The sequence below is a fragment of the Ceratotherium simum genome, chromosome 13 (genome assembly GCF_057802395.1).
Source record: "Ceratotherium simum simum isolate JZ-2026a chromosome 13, ASM5780239v1, whole genome shotgun sequence".
Taxonomy (NCBI): domain Eukaryota; kingdom Metazoa; phylum Chordata; class Mammalia; order Perissodactyla; family Rhinocerotidae; genus Ceratotherium; species Ceratotherium simum.
In genome coordinates, this window is record NC_141912.1 from 1,010,677 (window position 1) to 1,024,148 (window position 13,472).

At 39.4% G+C, this 13,472-nt stretch overlaps 1 long non-coding RNA gene across 5 annotated transcripts in view; it reads right to left on the bottom strand.

Annotated features, from left to right (window-relative positions):
• LOC147915348 (uncharacterized) overlaps nucleotides 1–13,472 on the bottom strand; it is a 68,510-nt gene that overhangs the window by 24,217 nt on the left and 30,821 nt on the right. The window contains exons 3-4 of one of the 5 annotated variants that reach the window (XR_015553920.1): nucleotides 8,631–8,711; nucleotides 1,835–1,884 (exon numbers count right to left, since the gene is read on the bottom strand). The exons of 1 other annotated variant lie outside the window; for it this stretch is intronic. This is a non-coding gene — a long non-coding RNA (uncharacterized LOC147915348). Of the gene's footprint in view, nucleotides 1–1,834; nucleotides 1,885–8,630; nucleotides 10,122–13,472 lie in introns of all 5 variants that reach the window. 3 more of the 5 variants (XR_015553919.1, XR_015553921.1, XR_015553922.1) reach the window with 3 other exon arrangements.

The following is a 13,472-nucleotide window of genomic DNA, read 5'->3' on the forward strand; positions in this document are numbered from 1 at the left end:
CGTGGGCCACATGGGCTTTGCCCACACCCAACTGGACTTTCCAGGGAGCCTCTTTCTCAGGCTGCTTGGATACTCCCGCCACAAATGGACTTTCTAGCAGAAAATCTCCGGATGGGTCATTTGGGAAGGGAGAAGCTGGGAAGACATGCTGTGATCTTTGGCCCTGACATATTTCCTGGTTTTTGTCCTGACTTTTCTTTCTCACTTTTCAAACTCTTTGCTGTACATATTTGGTATACAAGCCAATGACTCATTCATCAACTTTCTTCACCAACTCGATCCCTCCCCCACACCTGTATTTCTAATCATGATACTGTTGCTTTTCATTTTCACCCCAGGATGATCTTGGACACATTCCTTACTTTTTACCTCCTCAACTTCACAACTAATCAATTGCCAAATCTTGCAGATTTTCCTTTTATTTTTTCTGTTTCCCTGCCATCACTCCCTGGGATCCAGACCCTCATCATCTCGTGCTTGGAGCATTACAATTGCCTCTGCCTCACACCCTGCCTTCTGAAAGGTCCCAGCTCAGATGCATTCCGCTCCCCTCTGTCAGACTAAGCTTCCTAAGGCCCTACGGTCTTCTGACATTCCACTGCGCGAGTTCTATGAGCTTCCTCTGGGATGAGCTCCAGCCTGACTTCAGGATTCTCTAATGCAGTCTTTAGTCCTGGCTCGCATGCCTCCCCAGGTGAAGCCTGCACCTAATTTGCTCTGCTCACATTTTCCTGGCCCCAGGCTTTCCCTGTGTCTGTGATTTCTCTCACATCACACTTTCTAACAGAAATGCCTTCTCCCTGATGTTCACCCACTGCTTACTCATGAACTTTAGGCCTGCCTCTTCCATGAAGCCTCCCAGATGATCCTAGCCCATAATGATCTCTTCATACTCCTCACTCGTGGCTGTTAGTGATTTAACCCTCTTTGGCAAATAATTGGGTACTGCTTTGTGATACCTCTTACATTTCTGTCTTGAGAAATCTCATTATTTCACACATGTATTGTTCATTTGTGTACATCCTTTTTCCCCACAAAAATACACATTCATAGAAGAAATTCTTTGAGATTCTTAGATTCAGGGATCTTTGTTTCAAATAGTCAAGGCTCGCCCTGTGAGTGCCTACTGGGTCTTCCTTCCAATGTCCTTGTTTGTGTTACTTGATTCATTGTATTCCTCCTTTGGACATCAATAATAGTTTGTTTAATGAACAGATTATTTGCATAATGTTCCAGTAAAGTAGTAAAATTTCTTCTAGTGTTTTGTTTTCTATATAAAATTTTTTTTTTTAATTTATTTTTTATCGACTCAGCTTTTGCTCCATTATCCCAATGGCTTTCTAAAGAGTACCTGGCATTAATGGGAAGGGTGTGGTGCTCAGACCATCTTGAAGGGATTCAGTTTATAATCCTGGGGGCAGGAACTGAAAAAGCTGAATTTTTCTACGTGTCTAGGGAGAGGAGGAGGAGGGGAAGGGAGTCAGAGGAAGACCCAGTGAGGATGGCAATGAGGGAAGCAGAGGGAAGGACCAGCCGTGAGCAGTGAGACAGAAATGCTGCATGGGGATTTGGTGGATGGTTTAACGGGGGATGGGTGGCTCACCTCCATCTCCACATCAAGGACCTTTAATAAAGCCGACACGGTTTACTGACACTCTTATAATAATGGGTTATTTTGGGGAATTTGAAGGGATGTTGAATTTCACATCTGGGTCAACAAAGTGCAAAGGCTGAGAAGGCTAATTCTGTCTTCTGGGTCACATCTAAAGTCTCTTAGAGTTGATAACTCTCAAAGACCCCCTGGTCTTCAGGTGATGACAGGAAAACAACTTACATTGCTATGGCACTTCACAGCTTACAAAACATTTCATCCGAACAGAAACCCTGCGTGGCAAGAGGGGTAGATTTTATTAATTCTACATTACGAACTTAAAAATGGAGATTCAGAAAAGTTAAGTCATATGCTAAAAAGCAAAGGATTCAAGGCCATGATCTTACTCTTTTTATTTAAAATCCAGTGCTATCTCAATAGCAGCCATTCTCTCTCCTTTTTCTCCATCTGCTATTATTTAGTGGGAGCGCATAGCCAGACTTGCTCTTCTGTAATTCACAACATCACTCTCTGTGTTTGTCAGTTTTCTCTCAGAAAAATAGTTGTCCTGCTGTAAGTGAGCATAAGTGAGGCCATCTTGTTACACTAAACGGCCCCAGCCCCTTGTCTGTGTGACTACTTGCTGTTCTGCACGTACTCAAAAAAATTCACATGTTCCCCTGATTTATGGCCTCCGCTTACGTATGTACTCCCCAATAGCTTGATAAATTAAAACTTTGTTCTATGAGTTTCTCTCCAGGAACAGGCTGACCACAGGCGGGAAACACACCTACAAAGTATCCATCACAGCTGACAGAAGAATGAAACAATGTGATGCCCAGAGCCCGTCATGCCTGGAGACCAACATCCCTGGACCCCCTCCTCACTGCCCATTTTCCCTATATAGCTGCCTCAAGATTCTGTAATCTTTTGTTTTTTTTTGTGAGGAAGATCAGCCCTGAGCTAACATCCATGCCAATCTTCCTCTTTTTGCTGAGGAAGACTGGCCCTGAGCCAACATCCGTGCTAATCTTCCTCCACTTTGTGTGGGACACAGCCACAGCATAGTCTGACAAGTGGTGCGACGGTGCGCGATCCCAGGCGCCAGCAGTGGAGCTCGCGCACTTAACTGCTACGCCACAGGCCGGCCCAGAGATTCTGTAATCTTTAGAGATGGGTCTTTGAGACGTTAGTCACCCGTCTTCCGATTTGCCGGCTAATCTAATTAAACTTCATTCCTCGATCTCTAACTCTGTGATTAATTGGCTCAGATCGCGGTGAGCAGAGTGAGCCATTGCTTGGTATCACTGCTTTTCTCTTGTGTATGAACCTTTGTCCTGATTCTTCAGTCATTAAAATGTTTGGCTATCTGGTCACCCTCTAGGTTTCAGAATATATGTCATCAAAATCTGAAATGTATACCCCAAATTATCCACACATGATAGTTTACATTCTGCCTTTTGTCAAGGCCCATTCTATGGTCTCTCATAACTTTGTCATTTTCCATCATTAATTTTCTTTATCTTTTTTGTCAAATATACATTTTATAAATAATTATGACATCATTATTTTTATTATTGTTGTTATTATTACCATTTAAAAAAATTCCATTCCACTATATTGGTTTATGGATTGTTTCTTTTCTTCTATATCATTTGCCTCGATGTACTTGTAAAATTTTCTCACTCACACAAGCCCTTCTGAATTGGTATACCTATGATTCCCAACATCCTGTTTCCAACTCCATCTTGAAATACATTATTAGATGAAGACATTTAAAATTTTTTTTCTTCACATGATTTAATTATTTTGGCTTAATCACTGGGTTAATTTCCTCATTGGGGGTTGCCAGTTATCTTTTTAAGTGCAAATTATTATTTCTCTTTTATTGTTTCCTTAAATATGCCAGAGAGAATCAGAAAACAGACATTATTTTATGCTCTATCACTGATTAAAATAAATGTGCTTTAAAATTAATCCCTGTTGTTTGTAGTAGGAAAAGTTTGTAAGAACTTAAATGTCCAACTTTGAAATAAATAAATTATTAAGGTTCATATTGTAAAAGTTTTAAAAAGATAATGAACCTTATGAAGAGCAGTTTGGCAACATTTATACTCTTTATTCCAGTAATCCCAGCTCTAACAGTCTATTCTATGGAAATTATCAGAAACACGGTTAAGGACTTATATACAAGGATGCCTCCTGAGTGTGATTTATAAAGATAGAAAATTAGAAACAGTTTAAAGAATAATTGTGTACTTAAATACAATAGAGCCATAAAATCATGTTTTGAAGATTAGGTTAAATAAAAGTGCTCATGATACATGTTGAATGAAGAAAATTCAGGATATAAAAATAAACATTTTCGATATACAGTTTGATCCAAAGTTCCTTCTATACTCAATAAATAATATTAATTTAGTGTGTAACAAACTACTTCTCATTCTATACGTGTGCTTATTTTGCTTAAAATGAAAACTGCATTATCATTATATTAGTCTGGTTTTTATTTTTGATATAATAATATAAATGACATCTATTTTTATAGTACTTATTCAAATATAGAAAAGTATGTAGAAAAGAAATGCTGTCTGTGCTATCCTGAAATAAATCCCCTAAGCAAACAGAGAGTAGGTTAAGCATGGAGAGAAAAGTGGATAATCCGGGTCAGTGACTCATTTATTGTAAAAGGACCCTGGCCCTCCTGGACTCATCTGCCAATTAACATTTCACTGGTGGGCAGGTGTGTGATGTGAGTACAAATGAGGAAGGCATTTAGTCAAAATGTGGTGTTCAAAAAAGACCTTGATTCTGCAGACCCTTTTATTATGAAGTGCTTCAGAGAAGGGTGTGGAAGGCTTAAGCAGAGATTTAAAAGACATCTTGCACTTAATTTCTACCAAAGAGAATTTTGAATAGCTAAGCCAATGAAACAGAAACAGATGGCTCAAATTTTCTTTGAAATGTAGACAGATTGAAGAGGAAGAAGTTTGGCAAAAATACATTTGGGGTTTGGCCAAACTGAAAACATTTGAGAAATGATATGAAACACTGGAAAAACATTAAAGCACTTGAACACTTACACTAAGTGTAATGTGATGGATACACAAAGAGAAATGGAGCTTGTGAAGATAGGACCACAGTACTAGTCAGCCATCACAGCAACTGTTTCATTCTAGGGCAGGATGGACACTGATGTCTGGTAATTCTACCTGTGCAACTGAAATTATCTGTGAAATTTAAATAACTTGTACAACTGAAAGACTTGTGTGACTGAATGTCCTGTGCAACTGAAACACCTTGTATGACTAAAACACCCTGTGTGACTGAAAGCCCTGTGTGACTGAAATGCCCTGTGGGACTGAAACACACTGTGTGACTGAAACATCCTGTGCGACTGAAACACCCTGTGTGGCTGAAAAGCCCAGTGTGGCTGAAATGCCCTGTGAGACTGAAACATCATGTGTAACTGAAAAGCCCAGTGTAACTGAAACGCCCTGTGAGACTGAAACATCCTGTGTGACTGAAAAGCCCAGTGTGACTGAAACGCCCTGTGAGACTGAAACATCCTGTGTGACTGAAATGTCCTGTGGGACTAAAACGTGCTCTGTGACTGAAATGCCCTGTGCAACTGAAAAGCCCAGTGTGACTGAAATGCCTTATGTGACTGAAAGGCCCAGTGTGACTGAAACGCCCTGTGTGACTGAAACACCCTGTGTGACTGAAACATCCTGTGAGACTAAAATGTCCTGTGCGACTGAAACGCCCAGTGTGACTGAAATATCCTGTGTGACTGAAACACTCTGTGTGAGTGAAATGCCCTGTGCAACTGAAAAGCCCTGTGTGACTGAAACACCCTGTATGACTGAAACTTGCTGAGTCCTCTTTTCATTGTCTCTAAGTTGAAGGCATTTTGGAGTCGATGATCTAACATTCTTTAACAGACCAAGCTTCCCCACTACCATGTCTCTTCCCCTCTCCCTGGGGGTGTGACTTATTTAAGCTGCCTTTTGTGGAAAGTAAGAAACAAAAAAGAAATTTCTTTAATATCCTGCTCTCAATAATGGATAGAACAACCAGTCAGAAGATAAGTAAGGAAACAGCGGACTTCAACAACACAATAAACCAACTATATCTAACAGACATATACAGAACACTCTACCCAACAACAGAATACACATTCCCAAATGCACACAGGATGTTCTCCAGGATAGACCATAGTTAGGCCACAGATTAAGTTTCAATAGATTTAAAAAGATAGACATCATACAAAGTATATTCTCTGGTCACAATGGGATGAAGTTAGAAATTAAGAATAGAAGGAAAACTGGAGAAATCACAGATTTGTGGAAATTAAACAGTACACTCAAACAATCAATGGATCAAAGAAGAAAATCACAAGGGAAATTAGAAAACACAGATGAATGAAAATGAAAACACAACATATCAAAACTAAAGGGATGCAGTTAAAGTAGTGCTAAGGGGGAAATTTATGGCTGTAAATGCTTACGTTAAAAAAAGAAGCAAGGGGGGCCAACCTGGTGGAGCAGTGGTTACGTTTGTGTGCTCTGCTTCGGCAGCCTGGGGTTAGTGAATTTGGATCCCAGGCGCAGATCTACACACTGCTTCTCAAGCCATGCTGTGGCAGACATCCCACATACAAAATAGAGGAAGATGGGTATGGATATTAGCCCAGCGCTGATCTTCCTCAGCAAAAAGAGGAGGATGGGCAATGGATGTTAGCTCAGGGCTAATCTTCCTCACAAAAAAAAAAAAGAAGAAAGATTTCAAATCGATAAGCTAACTTTACAATTTAAGGAATTGAATGGCTCCTATCAAAAAATCAGAAAACAACAAGCATTGATGAGCACGTAGAGAAACTGGAAACTTGGCGCACTATTGTGCAAATAGTTCAGCCACTGTGGAAAACAGTATGGCAGTTCCTCAAAAAATTAAAAATAGAATTATCATATGATCAAGCAATTCTACTTTTGGGTACATATCCAAAAAAAACTGAAAGCAGTGTCTTGAAGAAATATTTGTATACCCATGTTCATAGTAGCATTATTCACAATAGCCAAAAGGTGGAAGCAACCCAAGTGTCCACTGACAGATGGTGGATAAACAAATGTGGTATATACATATAATGGAATATTATTTAGTCTTAAAGGGGAAGGAAATTCTGACACACGCTACAACATAGATGAACCTTGAAAACATTATGCTAAGTGAAATAATCCAGTCACAAAAAGACAAATGAAGTACCTAGAATAGTCAAAATTATAAAGACAAAAAGTAGAATAGTGGTTGCCAGGGCCCGGGAGGAAGATAAAATGGGGAATTAGTGTTCAATGGGTACTGAGTTTCCATTTTGCAAGATGAAAAGAGTTCTGGAGATGCATGGTGGTAATAGTTGCAAAACAATATGAATATACTTAACACCACTGAACTGTACACTTAAAAATGGTTACAATAGCAAAATTTATGTTATGTGTGTTTTACTACAATTTAAAAATTTTTTTAATAAAATAATGAAATTTAAAAGTAATAGAAAGCTTAAGAAATGAAGTTATGTAGAGCAAAAAGTACCAAAAGTAGAGCAAAAGGACAGAGATGTAAAACAAGAAAGAGAAGTTAAGAAAATTATAGGTCCAACATTCAAATAACAGAATTTCCAAAAAGTGGAGTGAAAAAAATAGAAGGGAGAAAACACCAGTGAAGGAATTTTAATAATTCTCTAGAACTGAAGTACACAAGTTTCTAGATTGAAGGAGATACTAAACCCAAAACAATTGATGAAAATAGATTCATATCAAGCCAAATCATTCTAAAATTTCAAAGCAATGAGGACAAAATATCCTAAAACCTTCCAGAAAGAAAACCAAAACAACAGCAGCAACATGATCAACAGGTCACAAGAAAGGGACAGGAATTAGAATTTAGCTTCATTTTTTTCCCAACAGCAATGTTGCATGGTAGATTACAAAGAAACAATGCTTTCAGAATTCTGAAGGAAAATGATTTTTAATCTAAAATGCTATTCTCACTAAACTATCCAGAGTGGGAGAGTAGAGGCAAGATGTCTTGTCAGACCCTTTCTTAAGAAGGTAGTGGAGATACACTCCACCAAATAAGGCCAATAAACAAAGAAAAAGAAATACATGGGACTCAGAAAACGAGATCTAATGCCCGAGTGTGGTGAAATGAGTCTTGACGAGGCTCGTTAACGGGGATGTAAAAGTGATTGCTGTGCACCAGGAACAGAAAGCAATCAATCCAATTCGGGGTAGTTCTAACATTTGTGACCAAGGGACGTGCAGGGCTCCGTATCCTAGGCCATCCTGAAGACTGACAATGTGGCATGGTGAAAGTCAATGCAACCTTCTGTCTTATTGCTGAGGTTCAAGGCTGGTGCTGCATGGCTGAGACCAAGGAGTAAGAGAAAAAGTGTGTTCCTCACATGAGCAGTCACACTGGTACATGATGCCTCATGTTGGCAAGAGCTTTCTGATCCCTGTAGGCAGCAATGAAGATGAAAACTCTAATCTGTCAGAATTAGATAACACTGTTTACATGTGAGTGGAATATCTCGGGAAGAAAACGCAAGAAGATGGGTGCCCCCATGGAGCAGAGCAACAGCGTGATTGGGGAAAACTGTGCACTGGAGACATACTTTTTACATATTTGGTCCTTGAGAAGTTTGTACTAGGTAATGTATTATAGCATCAAAAAAGGAATGAAATAAAATTCATTCTTGAAAATAATAAGGACAAGGGATAAGAAGAGGGAGACCTGGAACACCCAGAACGAAAAACCAAGTTAGTCAGAAGGTTTCTCTGGAGAGGCTGACTTAGTTCATGCATCCTGCAGAGCAAAGAGGGGCAGATGCTGGGAGGCTGCATCTGAGGCTCCAGAGTCCTGGGGCAGGGGTGTGAGGAGAGAAGGATGAGCTGCAGGGAAGAATTATTGAGAGACAATTTAATGTTTTAAATTATGACAAGCCAAGAAAGTAATTGGAAACTGTGTGCCTGTCACTCACCTTAGATAAATGTAGTTTGTGTTCTGAGATTCTCTCTTCTTTATGAAACTGTTGTAGCCTTGATCCAACTGAGCACATCCTCTAAAACAACAGAAAGCACTGGGAAAGAAACAGGTAAATGAAAAAGGACAGGCTCCCTTGATGAGCAGGAGGAGTAGGCAGAGGTCTTTAAGTGACTTCTTGTTTCTGGTGTGGTGGCAGCAAGCAATCATCGGAGACAATAATAAAGAGGCTGAAGTGGAGCCTATTTCAGAGCTGTCTTTGGATATGCCCACTTCATACATGGACCACTTCACTCTCAACTCACCCTCCATGGGAGTGACCAAAATGACAGAAAGTGAGGTTAGACTAGTGACGAGATATTTGCAGCTTTACTTATTGTAGTGCTCTGCAACACGGGTGCCCTGAACTCCCTCCAGGTCACTGGATTGCTGTCAGGGGCCGCCTCCTTGCTCCAGGCTGGCCCGGGGAGGGCAGCAGTAGGATGAGGCAGAACTCTACAAGGAAGTAGGAGAAATCTAAAAGAAAAGAGTGCCCATGGTGGTCCACCAGTTCAGAGCAGAAAAAAAGATTAGGGAGCCAGGGCTCTTGGTAGTCCTCAGGATGAAGCTGGGTGCTGTCCTGAGTTCCTGGAAGGGGAAGTGAAAAGCTTTCACACTCTGCCAAGCAAGCCTGCCGGCTTAGTGTTTGCTGCATTAGTGTCTCCTTTCTCCTCAAAAAGCAGTGAGCGGATCTACAGGGGATATACGGCAAACTGCCAGATGATAAGTAAATGTCAAAACAAGAGAAAACTCTAACACCTCTTGCGCATCACTGAGTAAAAATGTGTCTGTATATATGAAGCTGTCTATAACTGGAGATAATATACCCAAGCTGCATGGCTTAATTATTAAGAGACAGAATGATAAAGCCAAGCTGGTAATGGGCCTCTATTTATCTGTCTATAGGAAGACCACCTGAGAGCCAAGAGTTTAAAAACAACTGAATGAATGAATTGAATGTCTAATTGAAGAAAATTACTATGGACTATACATGGCCAGAAAATATTGTCACATGGCACTATTGCGTATGCAGGAATATTTCACATTTCAAAGTTAAAAAAAAAGATACACTTTCATTGTGGAATATTTTAAAATACAGAAGAATACAATAAATTTAAAAATCTTCTAGAGATAATCATTTTAGCGTATTTGTGTTTTATCAGTTTGGATGCTTTGTTTGTTGAATAACAGATCTATTTATATTATAACAACAAAAACTCAACTCAGAGTGCCTTAATCAATAGCTAAAATTATTCTGAAAAATGAAGAGATCGTTCTTCAGGTGAGATTTGATCCAGCAGTGCCAATGACATGACCAGGAATCAGGACCCAATTTCTCTCTGTTTGCCCAGGCAGGTGTGCTGCCCTTCATGGTCACAAGATGGCTACAGAAGCTTCCTGGCTCCATGCTTCCGGGCTCAAATCCAGCAGAAAATCCAAAATCTTCTTCCTAGAAAACTCAGACAAAAAGGCCTGGGTCATGTGTCCATTCCTGAACTGTGGTCAGGAGAGTGAGGAACACTGATTGGTTCAAATCAATGAGGGACCCACCACTAAAGCTGGAGGTGGAAGCTTCCATCCGATGTGACACGGGAAAGCAGGACAATTATCAAGATTCTGAAGAGGGGGTGGGTGTGGGCAAAAAGTACCCAATAGAATTCCACAAGTGTATAGCCCTTTGGGCTTTTTCTACATAAAATATATTTTTTTTTCCAAAATAGAGTTATAATAAATATTCTTTTGGGGGGCATCTTCTTTCTCAGCTTAAAATTATATGAAAAACTAAATGGGATATATTTTCAACCATTGAAGAAGATGATGTGGGTTTCATTAGGAAATTTGCATTACATTCCAGTATAAACATTCTAGAATAATATCATACAGTGAAAACTCCTAAAGGTGACTTAATACTCTTTTTCCAGTTAGAAGCCATGTGGACAGAACAAGCCAGATAAACCATAATTAAATGAGTTCCATATACAAAATAATTTGTAAACAATCACAGCGTTCAAGGGGTAAACATGACTCAAACTACGTACTGAACAGTTAATGTGGGGACAGTCATACACAAGAAAGCCTATATTTTCATTTATAATTGACATGAGATGGAAGCAAAGAATTTGAAAATTGAAAACTCAATAATACATATGGTACAGGCTCTGGAAAAGAAAAAGAAAAAGAAAAAGAAAAATGAAACATCTGATTTCCATTTAGGAAAGTATGTTCCAGAAATCATATCCTCCAGAGTGGTAAGAAATTAAGTGCTCATGAGTACAAATTGTGCTATCTCAGTAGGTGCTGGGCAAATATTTGTTTAAAGAAAATTTTTTTAAAGAAATGTGTATAGTTTTCTAGGGCTGCCATAACAAGTACCACAGACCAGGTGGCATAAAAAACAGCTGTCTATTTTCTCACAGTTCTGGAGGCTGGAAGTCCAAGATCACTGTTGATGTCCTCTGAGGTGTCTCCCCTTGGCTTGTAGACGGCTGTCTTCTTCCTCTATCTTCACGTGGTCTTTCCTTTGTGCATGCAGTGTCCTAATATCCTCTTCTTATATTGGATTAGGGTGCACTCTAATGACCTCCTTTTCACTTAACTAAAAGACCTTATCTCCAAATATGGTTACACTTTGAAATACTGGGGGTTAGGGCTTCAACATATGAATTTTGGAGGGGCACAATTCAGCCCAGAACAGAATGAATGAATTATGAAACTGCGGGAGAAGAGATGAGGAAGAAAGCCTGTAGGAAGCTATTAACAAAGTTAGCATTTCCTGTAAAAGTGATTGTGGATTCCATAGTTTGATGAGAAGAGGGCAAATATACTCAGGAGGGGTGGCTGGGCTCACCTGGGTTTTCCTGACCACAACAAGCCTGGGGAAAATTCTTTGTGACATTCCCTAACCCTCACATGTGTGTGTAGAAGGCTCACCTGGCCACACTGACTACAGTTGGTGACGTCATATCCAGGTCAGACAAATCAATAGCCTTATATGCCCTGACCCTACAAGCCTCATTCTATATTTAAGTGACAACAAAATTTCTTTCCTCTAATTTGTGACCATTGTGTCACATGAAATAGCCCTTTATCTGGATTTTATCAATTCTCTTACTATCAACTGATAGGGGCAGAACTTCTAATTTAGGTGACATTGGGTTTGACAATGATATCTAAAAACACATGACACCAAAAGCTTGATCCAGGAAAGAAAAAATTGATAAGTGGGACTGCATTAAAATTAAAAATTTATGCTCTGCAAAAGAGATTGTTAAAAGCATGGAAATCCAAAATATACAAAGAATTCTTAAAACTCAATAAAAAAACAAACAACGTAATTTAAAAATGGACAAAACAACAGGCACATGAAAAAATGTCCAACATCACTAATCATCAGGGAAATGAAAATCAAAACTACAATGAGATATCACCTTACACCTGTTAGAATAACTATTACCAACACAAAAAATAACAAATGTTGGAGAGGATGTGGAGAAAAGGGAACCCTCATACACTGCTGGTGGGAATGCAAACTGGTGCAGCCTCTATGGAAAACAGTATGCAGATTTCTCAAAAAATTAAAAATTGAAATACCATACGACTCAGCTATTCCACTGCTGGGTATTTATCTAAAGAACTTGAAATCAACAATTCAAAGAGACTTATGCACCCCTATGTTCATTGCAGCATTATTCACTATAGCCAAGATGTGGAAGCAACCCAAGAGCCCTTCAACTGATGAATGGATAAAGAAAATGTGATATATATATATGTGTATATATATATATACACATATATATATACATGTATAGATATCTACACACAATGGAATACTACTCAGCCATAAAAAAGAAAATATCGTCCCATTTGCAACAACATGGATGGAACTTGAGGGTATTATGTTAAGTGAGATAAGCCAGACACAGAAAGACAAACACTGCATGATTTCACTCATATGTGGATAATAAATAAACACATGGACAAAGAGAACAGATTAGTGGTTACCAGATGGGAAGGGGGTTGGGAAGGTGGGCATAAGGGGTAAAGGAGCGTATATATATGGTGACTGACAAATAATAATGTACAACCTAAATTTCACAATGTTATAAACTATTATGACATCAATAAAAATATATATATATGTAAAAAAATGGGCAAAAGATCTAACAGACACCTCAACAAAGAAGATATACAGATGGCAAATAAGCATATGAAAAGATGTTCAACATCATATGTCACTAGGGAAATGCGAGTTAAGGAAATGAGATACCACTCTATACTCATTGGAACGGCTAAAGTCAAACCACTGACAACACTAAATGCTGACAAAGATGTGGAGCAGCAGGAACTCTCATTCATCACTGATAGAAATGCACAGTGGGACAGCAAATGAAGTAAATGGCCCAGCAGTCTCACCCTGTAGTGTAAGGGCCTGACGTTAAGCTTCTGATTGCCGAGGCATCCAATTCAAAGACATCCATCTTAAATAAACATATTGCCAGCTGTATAACAGCTACTAGCAAAACAACTAGATAAGAAAACAGGCCACCATCACCCGTGAAGTTTCCCTTTTAGAAAGACCTGGGTAACTTAGATAACTGACCACTTGAGTGACCCCACATCTCCCTTCCCATGCCCTAATTCCCACTCTTCTGCTTTGAATTCACCAATAGAGAACCTGCAAAACCCTAGGCACCACCTTCTGACATTAATAAAGGCAGTGTCCCAGGTCTGTGCTCTGTCCCTCTCTCTCTACCTCTCTCTCTGTGGCGCTTACGTGTACCCTCCAGGACCTGTCAGTAAT